The sequence below is a fragment of the Anomaloglossus baeobatrachus genome, chromosome 1 (assembly GCF_048569485.1).
Source record: "Anomaloglossus baeobatrachus isolate aAnoBae1 chromosome 1, aAnoBae1.hap1, whole genome shotgun sequence".
Taxonomy (NCBI): Eukaryota; Metazoa; Chordata; class Amphibia; order Anura; family Aromobatidae; genus Anomaloglossus; species Anomaloglossus baeobatrachus.
Window position 1 is genome coordinate 196,773,312 of NC_134353.1, and position 22,269 is coordinate 196,795,580.

Consider the following 22,269-nt stretch of genomic DNA (forward strand, 5'->3'; position numbering starts at 1 on the left):
TGGCACCGCTGATCTTGGGTGTCTGTACCTCCCTGATATATGCTATATATGTTCTGTATACTGAGTGTATAACTGAAGGAGCTGGCGCCATTCAACAGATGCCCAAGACAGTAGGGCGCAAATCTAAATTCCAGACTGTCCTGCTTCAGAACGGTTGGGACTAGAGATGAGAGGATCCATTCATCTGGCTTTGGTCCAGGTCTGTGGTACCCGGGGACTGGATGGGAGGCAGCGAATCTCTTACCTTCCAATGTCCCCAGCATAGTTTTTGATTAACCAGGGCTGGCGCAACGTCATCTGTGCCTGATGCCCATCTCTAGTTGGGACGTATGGATTTATTTTTTATTAATTTATTTATTTATAGTCATAGCAGCCAGAACTTTCTCAATTTTTATATAAGCTTCACTATATGACATATTGCTTTTTTGTGTCTGTAAGGCCGTTTTCAAGCATTTCATAAATCCAATGTCTTTGGTTTTCTGCCACTGTCGGCACCAAACTACACAAGAACAATCTTCTTTGATTATTGCATTTCTGTTGCAATTTTTTATGCCTTTTCCCCCTTATTTGATGCATTTTTGATGCAGATGTGAAGCCGTGTTTTTGTGCATTTTTTTATAGTACAGAAAAGCTCTGATTCTGCACTTTAGGCTAGAGTCACACAAACGTATGAAAAAATTGTCCCATTCTCATCCTGGAGAGTAGGACGATTTTTTTCTCACTTGTCATCCATGTGCTGTAAGTGTGCTGTCAGTGTGCTGTCAGTGTGCAATCCGTTTTTTTCTCAGCAGCTATTAGTCATTTACAGGACCATTTACAGTCTTCTGTGCTACATGATAGTAATGTATCCATAAAAACGGACGTCAGTAGGTTGGTCCGTGTGACGTGCATTTTTTTTGTCACACCCATTGACTTGTATTTGCGAGACTCACACAATTTCAGCAACAAATCGCAGCATTTTATGACTTCTCGCTCATCCAGAATCTGGATGAGGAAAAAGCTGACCAACTGCTCTCCCTCATTGACTAACATTGGTCCGAGTGCAATGCGAGATTTTCTCGCATTGCACTTGCGCGAGTCATACGGTCATGTGAGCATAGCCTAAAAAAGTTACTGCACTTTTTTTTTCCATGTGTTTTGTTTTAGGCTGCACATAGAAGCCTCTAGAGAAAAAAAGGCCCAAAACCAAGCAGGTCAGTGGCATCTTTAGACGCACAGTTAGTGACGTTTTCATGAAATAGCATCCACTTTCTTGGACCGATAAACGCAGCAGAACGTCTGTCAAAAAAATGCAGCATTTACGCCACACGTGAACACAGACTCAATATAATGTAAGCTTTAGTGAATGTGATTTCATGAAATCTCCGCCTGGAGAGCCTCTAAAGGCGCTGCTGAACTGTGCGGTTTTGAGGGGTTTTCCTCTATTGGATTCTATTGGAACCTGAAATAAACGTAGGCAAAAAAATTTAAATTTTTAAGCGAAGAATCAAAGCTTTTCTGTAGTACAGTGGAACCTCGCTTAACTAGTAACCCAGTTAGCGAGTATTTCGCGTAACGAGTATAGCTTGCTGTAAATTTGTAACTCAGTTTACGAGCAAGCTTTGCCTTACAAGCAAACTACTCACCGCACACACTTCCGGTTCCGTACATCCACCGCGCTCTAACCCGCTCTTGCAGTCCGCACAAACACACACAATCACACACAAACACGCACACGTACACACATATTATGCTCATCTTACCTTTCATTCCATCGCCGGCCTCATGGTTCTTGTAGATCGCCACTATAGGATGTGTATCGGTAACCATCACGACGAGGGAGGAACATCCGCTGTCAGCCACTACTCAACGGCAGCGCGCTGGCCAATCAGAGGCAGGCGGCTCCTGGCTTTGATGTCAGCGCTCTGGCAGTGGAAGTTCCTCCCTCGTCGCGATGGTTACCCGATACACATCCTGTACCGGCGAACTGCAAGATCCAGGAGACCGGCGATGGAACGGAAGGTAAGGTGAGCATAATACGCGTGTGTGCGTGCGTGTTTGTTCGTGTGTGTTTGTGCGTGCTTGTGTGTGTTTGTGTGTGTTTGTACGTGTGGAATGGCACAATAGGGGACCAGGATGGGACATTTAACAAGTTTTGGAACAAATTGTTTGCATTGCAATGATTTCCTATGGGAAATCTTGCTTTGCTGAACAAGTAACTTGGTTAACAAGCACACTCCTCCCAGAACAGATTGTTCTCGTTAACCAAGGTTCCGCTGTATTAAAAAAGCATTAAAACACGGATTCACATCTGCACCAAAACCGCATCAAATAAGGAGGAAACGCTTAAGAGAAAAGCAGAAAACACGCAATAATCAGAGAAGATTGTTATTGTGGTTTTTGATGTGGACACCTGCAGAAAAAAGCTGCAGAAAAAAACGCAGCCATTACGCTCTGTGTGAACACAGCCTCAGCATTTCATTTTTATTGCATTATTTTTATAGGTTTAAAAGGTTTAAAAATAATATTGAATCTTGCCATGTTTTTACCCCATTTGCCAACCACCATAAATATTGTTATCACTGTGTTGTGCATGTCATTACAATTACAAGGACACCAAATATATCCATGTTATTTTCTGATTTGTGATGTTTATTACTTTTTTTTAGAAACACCTGATAATGTCATTATTTTAACATTTTTTTTATAATCTTTTAGTAATTTTATAGGAAAAACAAATCTCTTATATTCTTCCTGTAGAATACAGGGACATAGAAACACATAGCTATGTGCATTATATATCTACAGGTGCATCTCAATAAATTAGAATATCATCAAAAAGTTAATTTATTTCAGTAATTCAATACAAAAAGGGAAACACATATATTATATAGAGTCATTACAGAGTGATCTATTTCTAGTGTTTATTTCTGTTAATGTTGATGATTATGGCTTACAGCCAATGAAAACCCAAAAGTCATTATCTCAGAAAATTAAAATATTATATAAGACCAACTGAAAAAATGATTTTAAACTCAGAAATGTTAGACTACTGAAAAGTACTTTTTTTTGTTTCATAAGACACACCGGATTATAAGACGCACCCCAAATTCAGAGCAAAAAAAGGTGAAAAAATAAAAAAATGGGCTTCGTCTTGTAATTTGGTGGTGTCTTACCGGAGGGGGCAGTAGCGGTGGTGGAGTCACAGGAGGCAGGGGAAGTGCGTGTCCTAGATTCTGTAGGCTATTCTGGTGCAGTGGCAGAGACTGGGGCTGCTACGGAGGCTCGGACTGCCGTGCTGGGGTAGCTGCTGCGGTGGTTGCAGGCAGTGAGGGCTTCAAAGAAATGGCGCCCAGAGTGAGCACAGATTGAGCTCTAAGCTCAATGGCAAGCCGAGATGTCATTTGCACAAGTGCCACCTCCAGGTACCATTTTCCTGAAGTCCGCTGGAGGGAGAACAATGGGCTGGAGGCAGCGCCTGCGCAGATGAGAGCTTGAGCCGAAATCTCCATCTGCACACGCTCCAACTCCAGGCGGCATTATTTGAAGTCCTCACCGCGCAACCCGAAGCGCCAGTCCAGCCGCCAGAGACCCTGCACAGACACCACACAGCTGCTTCAGCCGCCGGAGACCTTGCACAGCCGTTGCAGACACCGCACAGCCGCCCCAGCACCATTCGCCGCAGACCTCGCAACATCCGCTGCAGACCCCGCACCAGCTACCGCAGCCCCTGCACAGCCGCCGCAGCATTCCCCCGGCCTCTTGCGACCACTCTTCATCACCCCGGTAAGTTACATTCAGATTATAGGATGCACCCCTCACTTTCCTCCCAAATTTTTAGGAGGAAAATTGTGCCCTGCTGGAAAATGACATTTCCATCTCCAAAAAGCTTGGTGGCAGAGGGAAGCATGAAGTGCTCTAAAATTTCCTGGTAGACGGCTGCACTGACTTTGGTCTTGAGAAAACACAGTGGACCTACACCAGCAGATGACATGGCTCCCCAAACCATCACTGATTGTGGAAACTTCACCCTAGACCTCAAGCAGCTTGGATTGTGGCCTCTCCACTCTTCCAACAGACTCGGGGACTTTCATTTCCAAATGAAATGCAAAATTTACTTTAATCTGAAAACAACAACTTGGACCACTGAGCAACAGTCCAGTTCTTTTTCTTCTTAGCCCAGATAAGACATTTCTGGTGTTGTCTATTGGTCAAGCGTGGCTTGACACAAGGAATTCGACAGTTGTAGCCCAAGTCCTGGATACGTCTATGTGTGGTGGCTCTTGAAGCACTGATTCTAGCAGCAGTCAACTCCTGGTGAATCTCCCCCAAATTTTTGAATGGCCTTTTCTTAACAATCCTATCAAGGCTGTGGTTATCCCAGTTGCTTGTGCACCTTTTTCTACAACACTTCCACTCAACTCATTAATATGCTTGGATACAGCACTCTGTGAACAGCCAGCTTCTTTAGCAATTACCTTTTGTGGCTTACCCTCCTTGTGGAGTGTGTCAATGACTGCCTTCTGGACATCTGTCAAGTCAGCAGTCTTCCCAATGATTGTGTCGCCTACTGAACTGGACTAAAGGGCCATTTACACGCTGCAACATCGCTAACGATATATTGTCGGGTTCACGGAGTTTGTGACGCACATCCGGCGTCGGTAGGGACATTGCAGCATATGACACCTATGAGCGACCTTAAGCGATCACAAAAGAGTTAAAAACCGTTGGTCTGTGACACGTTCATTTACCAAAAATCGTTGTCTGGTCAGTAGCGAGGTTGTTCGTCGTTCCTGCGGCACCACACATCGCTACGTGTGACACCGCAGGAACGACGAACATCTCCTTACCTGCCGTCCACCGGCAATGAGGAAGGGAAGAGGTGGGCGGCATGTTCCGGCCGCTCATCTCCTCCCCTCCTCTGCTATTGGGCGGCTGCTTAGTGACTCCGCTGTGACATCGCTGTGACGCCAAACGCACCTCCCCCTTGAAGGAGGGATTGTTCGGTGTCTCCAGCGACGTCGCTCAGCAGGTATGTGCATGTGACGCTGCCGTAGTGATATTTTTCGCTACGACAGCAAACACCACATATCGCACGAACAACAGGGGCGGGTGCTATCGCTCACGACATCGCTAGCAATTGCTAGTGATGTCGCAGCGTGTAAAGCACGCTTAAGGGTTCACTTTAAATGCTTAGGAAGCCTTTTCAGGTGTTTTGTGGTAATTATTCTAATTTTCTGAGATAATGACAATAACAGAAAAAAACACTTAAAATAGATCACTGTGTGTGTAATGACTCGATATAATATATGTATTTCCTATTTGTATTGAATTACTGAAATAAATTAACTTTTTGATGATATTCGAATTTATTGATGCACCTGTATGTACCAGTATAATCTGCCTGTGGAGTCAGATCCTGCAATGCAATACAAAATTCTTCCAGTTACACCATCAAAGGCTGTGGCTCAAAGATTTATCTCTTGTAGAGATTACTGGTTCAAGTCCCAGGGACACTTACCAAAATAAAAGAGTAAATTACATTTTTTTCAATTACAAAAAATTAATATTTTGGCACTTGCTTTTTTTAGAATTTTTTTTAGGAACAAAATAGTGTGATATGAGATACACTGATATGTACAGATGTATCTCTATGCTAGTGTGACGCCATGGCCTATCAGGTCGTCACAGGGTATTGTGCAAGCTGCCGCAATATCCATCTCCTCCTTGGTTACGAGTCCGTCATCTTTGGTGTTGCCAAGAACAAGCTAATCAAAATCCTAGGAACAGTCTGCACCACACCCACCAGACACACCAGTGGACGGCCTTAGTGGAATAGGGTCGCCCACTTGGGGGGTTGGTTAAGGGGTGGTCAGGAGTGTCAGGAGACAGACAGACAGAGAGACGGACAGTGACTGTCAAGAGGAGAGGTCAGGAGCTGGGCTCCGTGAACTACTAGGTGGCAGACGTTGGTCTGGGCCTGGTAGGAGCTAGATCCCGGTCGCAGGGGATCGTGACAAGGGGCACGGACTGTTGAGGAGGACAGCCGCGGCCTTGTGCCATCACCGGGCATGGACCAGGGCACGACGGGGTACGTGGACCCTAGGTCAAGGAGTAGCTTCAGGCGTCCTGACAATTTACTCGACGAGGACGGAGCCTTCAAGATCCGTTCTCCACCCACTCCAAAATCGGGGTACTAGCGCAACGAGGGGCATAGGACTTTCCACTACATGGTCCAGAAAATCCCAAGCGTGAACCCTGAGAGCAAGCTCACCCAGTTAGCCATACTGGGGAGTGGGACCCGATTTAGTTTCACACTAAATGGACCAACTAGAAGACAAGTTGCCACGGAAAAGGTCACAGACTAACAGGCAACACCAATGGGCAAGGGACCCAGGCGTGCTCCCTCCAAGCGGCAGAGGTGTCCAGAACTTTGGTTTACTACAGTTGTCGGTGTCAACATTATTGGACTGAGTAAGTATGCAAGTGACCCTTACCATCCCAACACCACCCCCCCGTCACCTTCACCGAGTCCCGGGGCATCCCCCTACTCGTGGAGGGGTTAAACACCTAGCTGCCCACACCATCGCCACCGGGTACTCCCAATTGCAGCGGTGGTACTCCACCTTACCACGCACCATGGGTGGTGTCACGAACTTTCCACACCATCCCCTCTACATAACCCCTCTTGGTTTGAGGAGCCGTACTACCCCCGAGTCCTGAGCCCTCTCGAGCCACCGCGGATCCAGATCGAAGCAGCCCGGCTGTTGACGCTGGGGCGACACACCAGCACTACAGCTCAAGTACACCAAATGCTCCTATCTTTCAGTGTGCAGTTGCTCATTGGTAGAGCTGCTGCCTACAGACAAGGCACTCATGACTTTGAGTCTTGGGGAAGGAATTGACTAAATTGTCTTTGTACACTGAGATGCTGGCCCTACCCCTGACAAGGAGTAGAAATGTAGACATGAGAGAAAGTTAGGACAAAGCACTGACTGCAGGAACTGTTGGACTGAGCCTTCAAATTGGGACAGTTCTGCAGAATCTGGGATGGTTTAGACCTATGACTATGTGATGCCCTGGCCAGCCAGGTAGTCACAGAAAGAGTTAAACCTCCTTGGTACCACCTGATCCCACACTGGTACAGTGAGGCAGCCGCCCCCTCCCCCCAGAGTAACAAAAAGAGCAGGAGGGGAGGAGTTGAGTCAGTCAGTGGAAGAAGAGAGGAAGGAGAGCAGACAAGGGCTGCAGCTCTTGTGCTGCTGGGGAAGTGGAGCAAGAAAAAGGAAGAGTCTTGGAGCTGAAGTGGAGAGTAGGCTCAGGGGTACCCGTAGTGGAGCGGGGCAGGGTAGTGGCCCGTCGGTAGTGTGCCAGGGACCCCGGACTTGTGCAGAGGGAGGACTTCCCCCGTCCGAAACGGAGAAAGTGACTCATAGCTGGAGTGTAGGAGAGAGAGAGGGCCCTACTTCTGGTACCGGGTGTGGGATCCGAACATCCCCATACCAAAGGCCTATGGACACCGGCAATTTCTGGTTAAGTACTGGACTCTGTGTTTCCTGACCCTACACATGAAAGTAGCCTCATTGAACACCAGGACAACAGAACTGTGAGTTTCCTGCTCCCTGCAATCCCTGCCACTACCACAACTCCCAGTTGGGCCCCGGACTACAACTCCCCTACCCGTGGAGGGGATCCCACCTTGCTGCCCCACACCATCAGTTTCGAGCACGGTCCCCAGAGGCAGCGGTGGTGCCACCATCTCATCACCGCAACCCACAGGTGGCATCACAGACAATCTCCCTTTACATATTCCCCTTTTGTTGTGGAGCCTGGGATCACAGACCGGGTCACGCCACCGTGATACCTCTAGAAGCGACCCCATTGGCCCGGCTCTGAGTACCCCCTATCCCTGGGTGACACAATTACAAGGCTAATCACTGCTGTATAATGTCCTCATGCTCTGTTGATTGGGTCTACCCTTTGTGATGCACGTATAAAGTGCTGGACAGCCTGCTCGATCTAATAGTATGGGGATCATCAATAGGCTTTGAGCTAGACACTGTGCATTTCACGTACCTGTATGACAAGTGCTCTATGCAAGCCTTATCTGTGTGCATGTCTAATATTAGCAGCCACCTCCTCCGTGAACTTTTAGGTTGTTTCATCAGTATTTTGCACCTGAGACTAAAGGTAACCCTGAAGGAGCTGAAGAGTTCCCAAGCAGAGACAGGAGCATTTATCCATATGATCACAAAAAACGCTATACTCCATAGAGCTGGCCTTTATGAAAGAGTGGCCAGAAAAAAGCCTTTACTTACAGCAAAAACTTGGAAGGCTCATTTTAATTTTTACAAAAGACATGGGAGACTCCCCAAATTTATGGAGGAAGGTGCTGTGGTCAAATACGACCAAAATGTAACTTTTTGGCCACTAAGGTAAACACTATGTTTGGCGCCAAACCAACACAGTTCACCACCCTAAGAACACAATCCCTACAGTGAAACATTGTGGTGGCAGCATCATGCTCTGTCAATATTTTTTGGCAGCAGGAACAGGGAAAATGGTCAGAGTTGAGAACAAATTGGATGATGTGAAATACAGGGATATTCTTGAGCAAAACCTGTTTAAGCCTGTCAGTGATTTGAGAGCAAGGATGGTTGACCTTAGGGAGATCAACATCCACCACTGCGGAGACACCATCACGTGTTTCTCAACGCAGTGATTCTAGAGCAATGCCCCCTGGGAAATATTCAAAGCAAGAAGGCCTGCGGAGACACCATCACATGTTTCTCAACGCTGGCAGGAAACTAGCCAGGTCTTTCACCGGGAAGGAACAACCACGGGAAGGGCAGTCTCCAGTCAAGGAGACCACCTATGCCAAACATGGTATCCATCCACAGACAGCCGTTTCGGGGTATTTGCCCCTCATCAGTGTAGAGTAGGAATCTGGCTAGTGGGACATTGCGTAGTAAAAGACTATGTGAGCAAGGATGGTTGACCTTAGGGAGATCAACATCCACCACTGCGGAGACACCATCACGTGTTTCTCAACGCAGTGATTCTAGAGCAGTGGTGGGCAATTAATTTTCCCATGGGGCCGCATGAGAAATTGGGATTGGTTTAGAGGGCCGGACTAATATAATTACCTCAGTTCTACCCAATATACTACATCACTACACCCCCTCCATATACTACACCTGTAATAAAACTACACCACTACACCCCTATATACTACACCTGTAATAAACTACACCACTACACCCCTATATACTACACCTGTAATAAACTACACCACTACACCCCCTCCATATACTACACCTGTAATAAACTACACCCCTATATACTACACCTGTATTATACTACACTCCCTCCATATACCTGTAATATACTACACCCCCATATACACCTGTATTATACTACACCACTATATAATACACCTCCGATATACTACATCATTACACCCCTATATACTACACCTGTAATATAGTACACCTCCATATAGCACACCTGTAATATACTACAACTCCATATAGTACACCTGTAATATACTACATCACTACACCCCATATACTACACCTGTAATATACTACACCTCCATATAGCACACCTGTAATATACTACATCACTACACCACTATATAGGCCACCTGTAATATACTACACCTCCATATAGCACACCTGTAATATACTACACCTCCATATAGCACACCTGTAATATACTACGCCTCCATATAGCAAACCTGTAATATACTACGCCTCCATATAGCACACCTGTAATATACTACGCCTCCATATAGTACACCTGTAATATACTACACCTCCATATAGTACACCTGTAATATACTACACCTCCATATAGCACACTTGTAATATACTAAATCACTACACCCCTATATAGCACACCTGTAATATACTACACCTCCATATAGTACACCTGTAATATACTACACCTCCATATAGCACACTTGTAATATACTACATCACTACACCCCTATATAGCACACCTGTAATATACTACACCTCCATATAGCACACCTGTAATATACACCTCCATATAGCACACCTGTAATATACTTTGCCTCCATATAGCACACCTGTAATATACTACACCTCCATATAGCACACTCGTAATATACACCTCCATATAGCACACCTGTAATATACTACGCCTCCATATAGCACACCTGTAATATACTACACCTCCATATAGCACACCTGTAATATACTACATCACTATACCCCCATATACTACACCACTAGCCTGCACCCCCATATCACACACACTAAACCCCATACAGCCTGCACCCCCATATCACACACACTACACCCCCATATGTCACACACCATGCCCACATATCTCACCCTGCCTGTACCCCAACTTACCCCTCTCAAACACTCTGCACCCCTTCACATCCTTCTGTCAGTCTGCAGCCCACATATGCACTCACCCTGCAGCCCCCCTCCCTCTCATGTCCCCTCTTTTCTCATTACCAGTCATCATGTGTCCACATTTCCTTCAGCATTCAGCATATCTTGCTTTCTGCCCGACATCCTGTGTCTCCTCCCACACAGTCACATGGGCGTGATGTCATCGCAGGTCCTGCAAGATGCAATATTCCGTCTGCTGTGCTGCTTCTTCTCCTGCCCGGCGGGAACTTTTGAAATGACACACGCAGCGCAGTACTGACGTCAGAGCGCGCGCGTGTCACTGACAATTAGTGCCGGCAGGGAACAGAGGAAAGACTCCTGCGTTCCGCTGCCTGCACTGACTGTGCGGACCTGAACAGGATCTCTCCCTGCTCGGCACGCTGCAGCCCGGCTCCACTGCACCGGCTGAAGACGGGCGGGCCGGTCACAGAGAGCAGGCGGGCCGGATGTGGCCCGCGGGCCGCCCCTTGCCCAGGTCTGTTCTAGAGCAATGCCCCCTGGGAAATATTCAAAGCAAGAAGGCCTGCGGAGACACCATCACATGTTTCTCAACGCTGGCAGGAAACTAGCCAGGTCTTTCACCGGGAAGGAACAACCACGGGAAGGGCAGTCTCCAGTCAAGGAGACCACCTATGCCAAACATGGTATCCATCCACAGACAGCCGTTTCGGGGTATTTGCCCCTCATCAGTGTGGAGTAGGAATCTGGCTAGTGGGACATTGCCTAGTAAAAGACTATGTGAGCAAGGATGGTTGACCTTAGGGAGATCAACATCCACCACTGCGGAGACACCATCACGTGTTTCTCAATGCAGTGATTCTAGAGCAATGCCCCCTGGGAAATATTCAAAGCAAGAAGGCCTGCGGAGACACCATCACAAGACCTGGCTAGTTTCCTGCCAGCGTTGAGAAACATGTGATGGTGTCTCCGCAGGCCTTCTTGCTTTGAATATTTCCCAGGGGGCATTGCTCTAGAATCACTGCGTTGAGAAACACGTGATGGTGTCTCCGCAGTGGTGGATGTTGATCTCCCTAAGGTCAACCATCCTTGCTCACATAGTCTTTTACTAGGCAATGTCCCACTAGCCAGATTCCTACTCCACACTGATGATGGGCAAATACCCCGAAACGGCTGTCTGTGGATGGATACCATGTTTGGCATAGGTGGTCTCCTTGACTGGAGACTGCCCTTCCCGTGGTTGTTCCTTCCCAGTGAAAGACCTGGTTAGTTTCCTGCCAGCGTTGAGAAACATGTGATGGTGTCTCCGCAGGCCTTCTTGCTTTGAATATTTCCCAGGGGGCATTGCTCTAGAATCACTGCGTTGAGAAACACGTGATGGTGTCTCCGCAGTGGTGGATGTTGATCTCCCTAAGGTCAACCATCCTTGCTCACATAGTCTTTTACTAGGCAATGTCCCACTAGCCAGATTCCTACTCCACACTGATGAGGGGCAAATACCCCGAAACGGCTGTCTGTGGATGGATACCATGTTTGGCATAGGTGGTCTCCTTGACTGGAGACTGCCCTTCCCGTGGTTGTTCCTTCCCGGTGAAAGACCTGGCTAGTTTCCTGCCAGCGTTGAGAAACATGTGATGGTGTCTCCGCAGGCCTTCTTGCTTTGTCAGTGATTTGAGACTGGGATGGAGGTTCTTCTTCAAGCAGGACAAGGACCAAAGCATACTGTTAAAGCAACAGTTGAGTGGTTTAAGAGGATTGGTGTAAATATATTAGAGTGGCCTAGTCAAAGCCCAGACCTTAATCCAATTGAGAATCTGTGGTCAGGCTTGAAAATTTCTGTTCACCAGAGGAAACCATCTACCTTGATGGTGCTGGAGCAGTTGTGCCTTGAGGAATAGGCAAATATCCTAGTGGCAAGATATGGAACGCTCCTAAAGACTTATAGAAAGCAACTGCAGCTGTAATTGCAATAGAAGGAGCCTCTACAAAGTACTGACTGTAGGGGGGTAAATAGTTATGCACACTGAAACTTTTGTTGTTTGTTTCACAATACAAAGAAAAATGTTCATAGTTGTAGGCATGTTCTTTACATGACCCCTCCCCTCACAAAAAAATTTGAAATTTCAGGTTGTGAGGTAGCAAAATACGAAATATGCCAAGGGGAGTGAATACTTTTGTTGCACGGCACTGTATAAATATAAATACACCACCAACTGTACTTTATAAGACAGGTTGAGCTTTAATTCTAAGGATACTAATATGAATGGACACTATAAGCATGCCAGAGTATATGATGGGTCATTTTCCTGGCATATACACTGACAGTACAATACAGACATGATGTGAATTTAGCATTACAGTATTACTGGATTGATATTGGTTTCCTTAAACTAATTTCTTGGCAAACATCATTCTTATATTTACTGCCTATATTTTATAAAGTAATGAGAGCTGATTTATACTGATAGAGGGGTTATTTATTCTGTGATTTAGCAATATTAATGGATGGTCTGCTTAGATGAGAGGTAGCTGCCCTCAATGCTCAATGTTTTTCTCCTAATTATTTGTGCACCCACTTCTCTATTGTATCTGGAGACTTTCTTCTCAAATCATATTTAATTTATAATTACACTTTGAATGCCAGTCGATCACAGATGCATTATTTTATCCATGAGTCATACACAAATAAATGACTTATGTAGCGAATAAATTTATCAAGAAGAAAAAGCCACGACTGACAAAGCTGGATGGTAAACTAAAATTAATTTGTGAAAAATGTAAAAAGTCTAGTTAACCCAATGATGTTTTTTTTAGCATATATGTTAGTAAAAACATTATTGAGGTATAATTAATATAAAAAAAATCATTGTTCAATTGTTCCAACCACTATGCCGATTGCTAGAAATAAAAATCAGTAGAGAAGCTTAGTTTTTTTTATAAATGCCTTTTCTAATGCAACAGCTGTGTAATATCGGTGATCAACAGAGATCAGATATCACCAAGTTGGCAACCAAGTCCCATATGAACATAAAAGTACAGTTTATCAGTACGGAGCGTCATTGCCCCAAATCATAAGTGCAATGTCTAAGGCCTCTTTCACATGTCAGTATTTTGCATCAGTGTTTCATCAGTATTTGACTGCCAAAACCAGGAGTGTATCCAAAGCACAGAACAGGTGTCAGTCTTTCAATTATAATTCTTCTCTGAAAGTTCCAATCCTGGTTTTGGCATCTAAACACTGATGCAAAATACTGAAGTGTGAAAGAGTCCTTAGGCAGTACATTTCATTTTTAAAAAAGTTTACGTTATTCAAACTGTTCAATCAGGGCCGGCGTCATCACCCGATGCAGTGCCGAAACCTTGGACAGCCAGGGGGCCCACTCACAGTCGTTAGGGGCGGTGATCAGTTCTGCGGCCTTCGGGACAAAGTTTCGGCTACCGCAGTTCTCAGGCCACACTTTCCTGGCTGCTGGCCTTTTAAACCGGCAGTTGCACCACAGCGTTGACTGCTGAACGCGTTGGTGTATCTGTACAGGAGTTCATCTGTGGGTAAAGCTATCACATGATGTGCTGCGCTCCCGTCCCACAGATCAAGAGAGAGGAGCTGCAGCACTGGGCAACATCACCCGGGCCCAAAGCTCTATGTGGCCCCCCTGCTTCTCCTCTCTAGCTGTATGTGCCCCCCCAAAGCAGTATGGGCTACCCAGAGCAGTATTGGCCATCCAGAACAGTATGGGCCACCCAGAGCAGTATGGCCCCCCCAGAACAGTATGGAACCCCACCAGAGCAGTATGGCACCCCACCAGAGCAGTATGCCACCCAGAGCAGTATGGCCCACCTAGCAGAGCTGCATGGGCCCCAACACCAGAGCTGTATGGGCCCCCAGAGTTATATGAGCCCCTCAGAGCTGTATGGGCCACAACACAAAAACTGTATGTGCCCCCAGGGCTGTAGGGACCCCTCCAGAGCTGTATTTGCACCCCCAAAGCTGTATGATGTGTATCTCCCCCAGTAATGTGCATGACACCCAGTAACATCTATGCCTCCCAATACTATGTATGCCCTTCAGTAAAATGTAGGCCCATCTAGTAATTTGTATGCTCCCTAGTAATCTGCGACACCCACCATTTTTCCGCTGTTTTCGCCCCAAAATCATCATCTTCTTGGAAAAAGGTGCAAAGCCGAATCCTCGCCCTTCGTCTTCAGCCTGCAACTGTAACCGGAAGTTCCCAGAGGGCCACAGCGCGCGAAAGAGTGCTGGGAGAAAACCGCCTGAATGTAGCGAAAGCGGAAGAGAAGCAGGGATGCCAGGACTCGGCCATACTGTTCCTGGACAACGCAGAGGCAAGATGGCGGAGCGGAGCTGGTCACCGGAACATGCTGTTCCCGGGACCGCGACCTGGATTGAAGAAGAGACCGAGCAGCTGTGCAGGAGAATGCGGACGCAGTTCCTGTTCATACTAAACCACTGGAGGGAAGAGATGAGGAGCCTGGTGGTGGCGGTGCAAGCCCGTGAGATTGAAATCCCACGGGAAGAAAGGGTGAGTGGTTACCCAGTCCCTATTGATTACCCTAATCCGGCTATGGTGGCTGAGGGATCCAGTCCGCCCCCACTTGTGGTACCCACTCCATTGTCACCTACCCCGGCCTCGGCGGACACCGAGCTGCCATTATCCATCCCAGCAGCGGAAGCTGCAGTTTGTTTTTATGAAGCTCCAGCAGCAGCCCTAAAGTCTCCTGTCGTCCCGGACATGTCAGCGGTCCTCCAGAACCCGGCCAGATCAGACCCGGCCGCATCACCGAGCCGGCCTTAGAGGTGGAGTACCCGGACCCAGGAACCCCGGCTGCGGAGCAGTCGGGCCCACTACTTTCAGTGGCGGGAGTGGAACCTCCCCAGTCTCCGGATAAACTGCCGCGCTGTATCCCGACGGCTGTTGGGGCCGCTCGAGTTCACCTAAAGCCAGATCCAGTTAGAGAGCTGAGGCCGGACGCCGACGCCCCCTACTGGGAGCGACACAGTCAGGAATTGCAACAAGAAATTGCTACCAGAAAACAGCGGCGGCAGGAGTTGGCCGCCCGCAACAGGGCGGAGAAGGAGCAAGTGAGGAGCGCTGCTTCACGCGTTAAAGGGCCACGGTCTGGTGGATTACTTTGACCCTGATCAGGGATGGGGTTTCATCCGTGAAGCAGACCTCAAAGCGGGGATATTTGTGTCCCGGCGGGACGTGGCCCCACACCTTCCTTGGAAGCATCCTGGCTGCAACCTAGAGCCTGAAGAAATGGTCAACTACACCGGACACTGCGGGGAGAGGGACTGGTATGCCCTGGAGGTGACCAAACATGTCATGTTTGAAGAAGGGTACGTGTCCGCAGAAGTAGCACGCAGGTGTTAGGAGGCGTGGCTACGGGACCCGACCGTATATTACTACCAAAAATATGATACCATAAAACAGTTAGGTATCTGTATTTTCCGTTTGTTATTTTCCCCAGTTTGTTATTTTCCATATAAAAAATGATAGAAAATGAAAGAATTAATAAAAAGCTAATTGCATGGGAAAGTAACCTGATTTTCTCTAGATTGATAGTAGTTGTACTACGGTACAGGGACTCTTGTTAAAGTTTTACAAAGACTTCCACGTTTTATAGTTGATTAAAAATGGACCATGGTCACAGGACTGGGTCAGAGTCGTCTGACCTACCCCGGGACCTTAACCCGGCCCAAGGACCCATTTAGGTTTCCAGGGGAACCAGGTTGTTTGGGTGGGGGTGTTGGGACCTGGGATGTTGGGACTGGACTGTCGCAGGGAGGGACCGCAACGTGGAAGGTTGGGTCCCCGCTGCCATCAAAACCGGTGGTGTCCCCTGTGGCAGACGAACTCAAAAGTAAAAATGTTGGTAACGTTTTAAGAAAGCACCTCCCTAATGTGGGATGAACCTGTTCGAAATAAATATGTTTGTTAACCCTTTTCTTTCCTTTAAATAAACAAAAATAAATGCTTGGTGTTTTGTAGCTCGCGGACGAGCTACGTTTAACCAAGGGGAAATGTGACACCCTGGCCTATCAGGTCGTCACAGGGTGCCATGCAATCTGCCCTTCTGCATGGTACCCGCTCCTCCTTGGTTACGGGTCCTGTCAATTTGGTGTTGCTGCCAACAGGTGTACACAAATCCTGAGGAACAACCTGCACCACACCCACCAATCACCCATTGGGCAGCCTGAGGGTAATAGGGCCACCCAGATGGGGGGGATGGAAGAGGGAGGGCAGAGATGTCAGTTGTAGAGTAGTAGTTGAGCAGTGATCAGAGGTGACAGGTCACGCTGTGGAGCTGGGCTCCTGTACCCGTCCCAGGTGCCAGACGTTGGCCTGGCCAGAAAGAGCTGGAACCCCGGTCACGGGGGGTAGTGACAGGGGGCACGGTGCTGCTACAGAGAGCAGGCCAGCTGCCTTGTGCTACAACCGGGCAGGGACCAGGGCACGACGGGGTATGCGGACCCTAGGCTGGGAAGAAGCTTCACGCAGCCCAGTAATTTACCCGACGGGAACGGAATCTTCAGGAACCATTCCCCACCCACTCCAGAATTGGGATACTAGTACAACGAGGGGGATAGGACTTCCCACAACCGTCCAGAAAATCCCAAGTGTGAACCCTGAGAGCAAGTTCACCCTGCAAAACACGCAGGTGAGCGGGACCTGAATCGCTTCATGTGAGAGGGATCCACACGTAGGACACACAGTGCCAAGGAACACGGCTTCAGACCAACCTGCAACACCAAAGGGGCACGGACCCAGTGTGAACAGGATACTTAAGAGTTTGGTTTACCTGTTGTCAGCGTCAGTAACTTTGGACTGTGTGAGTACCCGATATCCCTTTTCACCCGAGGGGTTCCCCACTCCATCCATCACCGGATCCCGGGACACCACTCCCCCTGCCCACGGAGGGGTTAACATCTCGAGTTGGCACACACCATCGTCCCCGGGCTTCCCCCGAAACGTCAGCGGTGCTCCCTCACGTTACCACACACCATGGGTGGCGTCACGAACATTATCCCATTCACCACCCAAAACAAAAACCCCCCTTTTTATTTCCGAGGTAGCCATGCGACCCCGCCTCGGATCCGGAGACCCCTTGAGCCACTGCGGATCCAGGTATGAGCAGCCCGTCGGCTGTCGCAGGGGCGGCACAGGGACTTGGCAGTAGTTTGACCCGCAGACACAAATTTGGTACCCTGGTGTTCAGCCCACCTACTGACGTGCTTGGCTGCCATGTGGTTTCGCATACTGGTGGTGCTCAGGTTGCCTTTGCCCTGGCCTCTGCTCAACTTAATATGACAGATGCTACAGATTACAATGTTTTTCTCTGAAGGACTTTCAGAAAAAAACTTCCAGACAGCGGCTGAATGCCCCCTTGCCCTGACTTGGGCCACAGTGAGGGTGCTCTTTGGAACAATTGACCCAGTTCTCACCCTGGGTCTGGGAAAACCACTACCCCTTGGTGCCTCTGTTGGTGCTACATATCAATCTCCCTCTATGTTGCTGTGCTGGCTAGGCATGTCAACAGTCCAGGTCGGATCAGTTGACTCATCATTGACCACCTCATCTTCCATCTCATCCTCCTTCTCACTTGAGATTGTAAGCTGAGCTAATGGAATCTATGTCTCATCATCATCAGCCTCCACCTCTGGGGACAGTAAATCAGGTTCCTCAAAGTAGCTTTCTTCTGGCCATAGGTCCTCAAATAGTTGTGCCTCAATGCATGCCACCTCCTCATGTCCCTTTTCAATGCTTTACAGTGATAGACCAGAGCCAACCAAAGGATATGTGCAAAACAGATCCTCAGATTGGCCAAGCTTGTCATGTGACTGATTATGGGGGGAGGAAGGACCAGGTTGAGGTTTGGATGAGCAAGCCTAATGCCACAGTAGACTGTGTGGTCGTGGAAAATTTGTTGCTGCTTAACTACTGCAAAGAGGCCTTGTCTACCATCCAAGACAGAATCTGCTCTCGCTCTTCTGGCTTCCACACATGTTTACGTTCCAGACCAGGAAATTTGGCAAGGAATGTAGTGGATACATCAAGCTTCTTCTGACCTGACACAGACTCAGTACCTTTTCACCCACCACTGACAACACCATACCCACGTCCTTGTCCCTTAAGAACTGGATTTTTTTGTCATTTTGGGTTTTGGTGACATATTTGCAGATGTTGATGGCCCAAGCCAAGCAAACTTTGACCAAAAGTATTGTGGAAGAGGTACAAGTAAGAACTTTGTAACATGCAGCACAAAATGGTAGAGTCCTGCATTGTATTTGAAAAGGCCACTATCAATGTATTAATGTGGCTGATGTGGACGGATGGCACAAATCAGGCTGTGAACCCTTAAATATTGTGGAAAAAGTACAGGTGAGTACTTTGTACAAGGCAGCACAAAATGCTAGAGTACTGCTTTGTAACTATTTGCAAAGGCCACTAGCAAAATATTAATGTGGATTATGTGGACGCCACAAGCCAGGCTATGAACCCCTAACATTGTTGAAAAAGGTCCCGATTCCTTACCTAATCCACAATCTCTCCCTCCCTGCCATGACCTTATTCAGTGGTTTCAGTTCTTAAAAGAGTTATTGTATTCTGGACGGTACTATGGAGGGAGTGTCATGCTGCTTTAAGCTCTATCCCTGCTCTAAAATCTGTCCCTCCGCATGCTACAGTGACTTATACATTGCAGGTAGCCCTGAAAATAGCTTTTTGTGTTATTAATAGGCCTACATTCTCCCTAGCAGCTGCTCACTCTATTCTTATACTTGTACAATTCTGGCTTCGGATGCAATGCACGCAAAATAGCGGCAGAAGGGCTTTTATAGACTCTATGACGTTGTGTGGTCGGCCAATCACAGTATTGCCACAACAAAGACACAACAGCACAACAGCTGCAGCATTACTGTGATTGGTTAAGAAGTCCAGCATGTTTAGTGGCTGCAAATCAGGCGCCAGAATGGCTGGGTGGGCAATCAGAATTTAGCAAGGCAAATACACAAAAACTCACAATGTAATGAATAACCCGAATAGCATATTATTCGTATGAGTAGCGAATAGTAACGATTATACTCGCTCATCCCTAATGCCTGTATGTGCATGTACAGTATCTGTTTATGTGCATTTCTCTGTATGCATGGGGCCCACTGAAACTTTTAAATGTGGAGCCAGCCCTGTCCGCAATGCAATGTAGCTAAGCAGCACTGACACACTGGTGTCTCAGTCCATGCACACAGGCTGCCCCTTCTCCTCCCATTGTAATAACATATTCTGGAATACAACGCAGAGAGAGAGAAAACATACTGGTGACTCACAATCTTATTTATTGCCCGGTAACCAACGGCAAGGTAATCTCTATAATCCGGGAACCTAACCTAAATGCCACTATCTAGGTTAAAATCATCCGTGTCTGGGCCAATACCACTATTTGGACTACAAACCTCCATGTTTGGGCAGCTGGACTCCTGCTATAAAGGTTATGCACACAGCCTGGTTATAGGGCGGAGAGCTCAGTCAGAAAGAGACTCACTACAAATAATTGAAAAAAACTGACCCGCACCTCCAGCAAGTGTGTATAGGTGCCAGCCGAAAAAGCATAGTAACTAGAAAATGCGTATAGCTGCACACTAAAAAGCCAACAATGTATAAAGGGAACTTTGGTACTGCATTACTGCTATAGGAATATATGAAAAAAGAGATATTTGGTTTATGTATTGGCCAATGCATGTAAGCCCGGACACCAATGGCAAGGTAATCTCTGTAATCCGGGAGCCTAACCTAAATGCCACTAGAAGACCCATGACACAATAACAGATTTCTGACACTAGGCACTAGATTGCTACCCAAAATCCTTTGGTAATCTTCCCATTTTATGATGCTTTGCAAACAGTTAAGGAAGCCAGTACCAGAGGCAGCAAAACAACTCCTAAACATCCTTGACCCTCCACCATATTTGACTGTAAGTACTGCATTCTTTTCTTTGTAGGCCTCATTCCATTTTTGGTAAACAGAAGAATGTGTTTTACTAAAAAGCTGTATCTTTTTCTCATTTGTCCACAACACGCTTTCCAAGAAGCATTTAGGCTTACTCATGTACATTTTGTCAAACTGCAGTCTAGCTTCATGTCTGTGTCAGCAGTCCAGTCCTCCTTGGTCTCCTGCCATAGTGTTATTATAGAGTCATTATTTTTAAATGTCAACTGATACTTCGCACTGACACTGATGCACCCTGAGCCTGCAGAACAGTTAGAATTTGTTTGGAGCTTGATTGCGACTGCTAATCAAACCATCCAGACTATCCTGCATTGCAACCTTTCATCAATTTTTTCACATCTAGGAAGATTAGCTACAGTGCCATGGGTTCTAAACTTCTTGATTATGTTGCACAACATGGACAAAGAAACATCAAGATCACTGGAGATGAACTTGTAAACTTGAGATTGTTGATATTTTTCAACAATTTTGGTTCTCAAGTCCACAGTCAGTTCTCTCCTCCTTTTTCTGTTCCCCATGGTTAGTGTGGCACACACAGACACACAATTCAAAGATTGAGTGAACTTCTTCATTTTTATTTGGTTTCAAGGGTGATTTCCATATTGACCATATCTGTTAAGCGGGCTTTACATGCTACGATATATCTAATGAGATGTCGGTGGGGTCATGTCGTAAGTGACGCACATCCGGCATCATTAGTGATATCGTAATGTGTGACAGCTATGAACGAGCAGAAATACTCACCTTCTCGTTCATCATTGACACGTCGCTCATTTTCTAAAAATCAAACGTCCGGTTGTTCAATGTTCCCGAGGCAGCACACATCGCTCCGTGTGACACCCAAACACAGCTTACCTGCGGCTGCCGGCAATGCTGAATGAAGGAGCTGGGCGGGATGTTTACGTCCCGCTCATCTCCGCCCCTCCGCTTCTATTGGCCAGCCGCTGTGTGACGTCGCTGTGACGCAGAACGTCCCTCCCCCTTCAGGAAGTGGATGTTCGCCGCCCACAGCGAGGTCGTTTAGAAGGTAAGTACGTGTGACGGGGGCACAAACGATGGGGGCGGGTGCGATCGCAAATGCGATCGCACAATAAATTGTTATATGTAAAGCAGCCTTTACTTGCCACAACGGAGGTTGAATAAGCTTCACATGCTTGAAACAAACTTGTTTTCCCACAATGTTAAAAGGTGCCAACTCATTTTTGGTGTTTTATGTAAAATTAAGACAAGTTTGCTTTTTTGTCTACTTTTTTGTGCTTTTCCAATACACAAAAAGGAAAAAAAAACATTTGTTTGACAAAACGTATAGTTGCAATCATTTCCCAGGAGAAATACTACAATTTCTGCACATTTGTAAGGATGCCATCACTTTCAGCATCCAGCGGAGCAGCAGCAGCTGGTTATTTTATCAAGCTTTTATTAGAGTTGTGCTTGTTCACAACTCAATCAGATGAGCAGAAAACCAGGAAGAAGCTCATACAGCTCTATATAAAAAATAAGCTGCACACTGTACAATTCGGTCACATGCCTACTATGGCTTCTCTTCCTGTTTCTCTAAATGAAGTGGGGCTTGTAATATTCAATAAACAATGAATTAGTAAAAGAACCTAGTTGCATTGTGGCATAGTATGAAAATCGTATATGAATGATTGCATGACAAATATTCAAACTGCTTATGCGGTATAGTAAAACTTAGGGGTACTTTGCACGCTGCGATATCGCTAGCATCGGCTAGCAATGACGAGCACGATAGTCCCCGCCCCCGTCGCACATGCGATATCTTGTGATAGCTGCCGTAGCGAACATTATCGCTACGGCAGCTTCACACACACATACCTGCCCTGCGACGTCGCTGTGGCCGGCGATCCACCTCCTTCCTA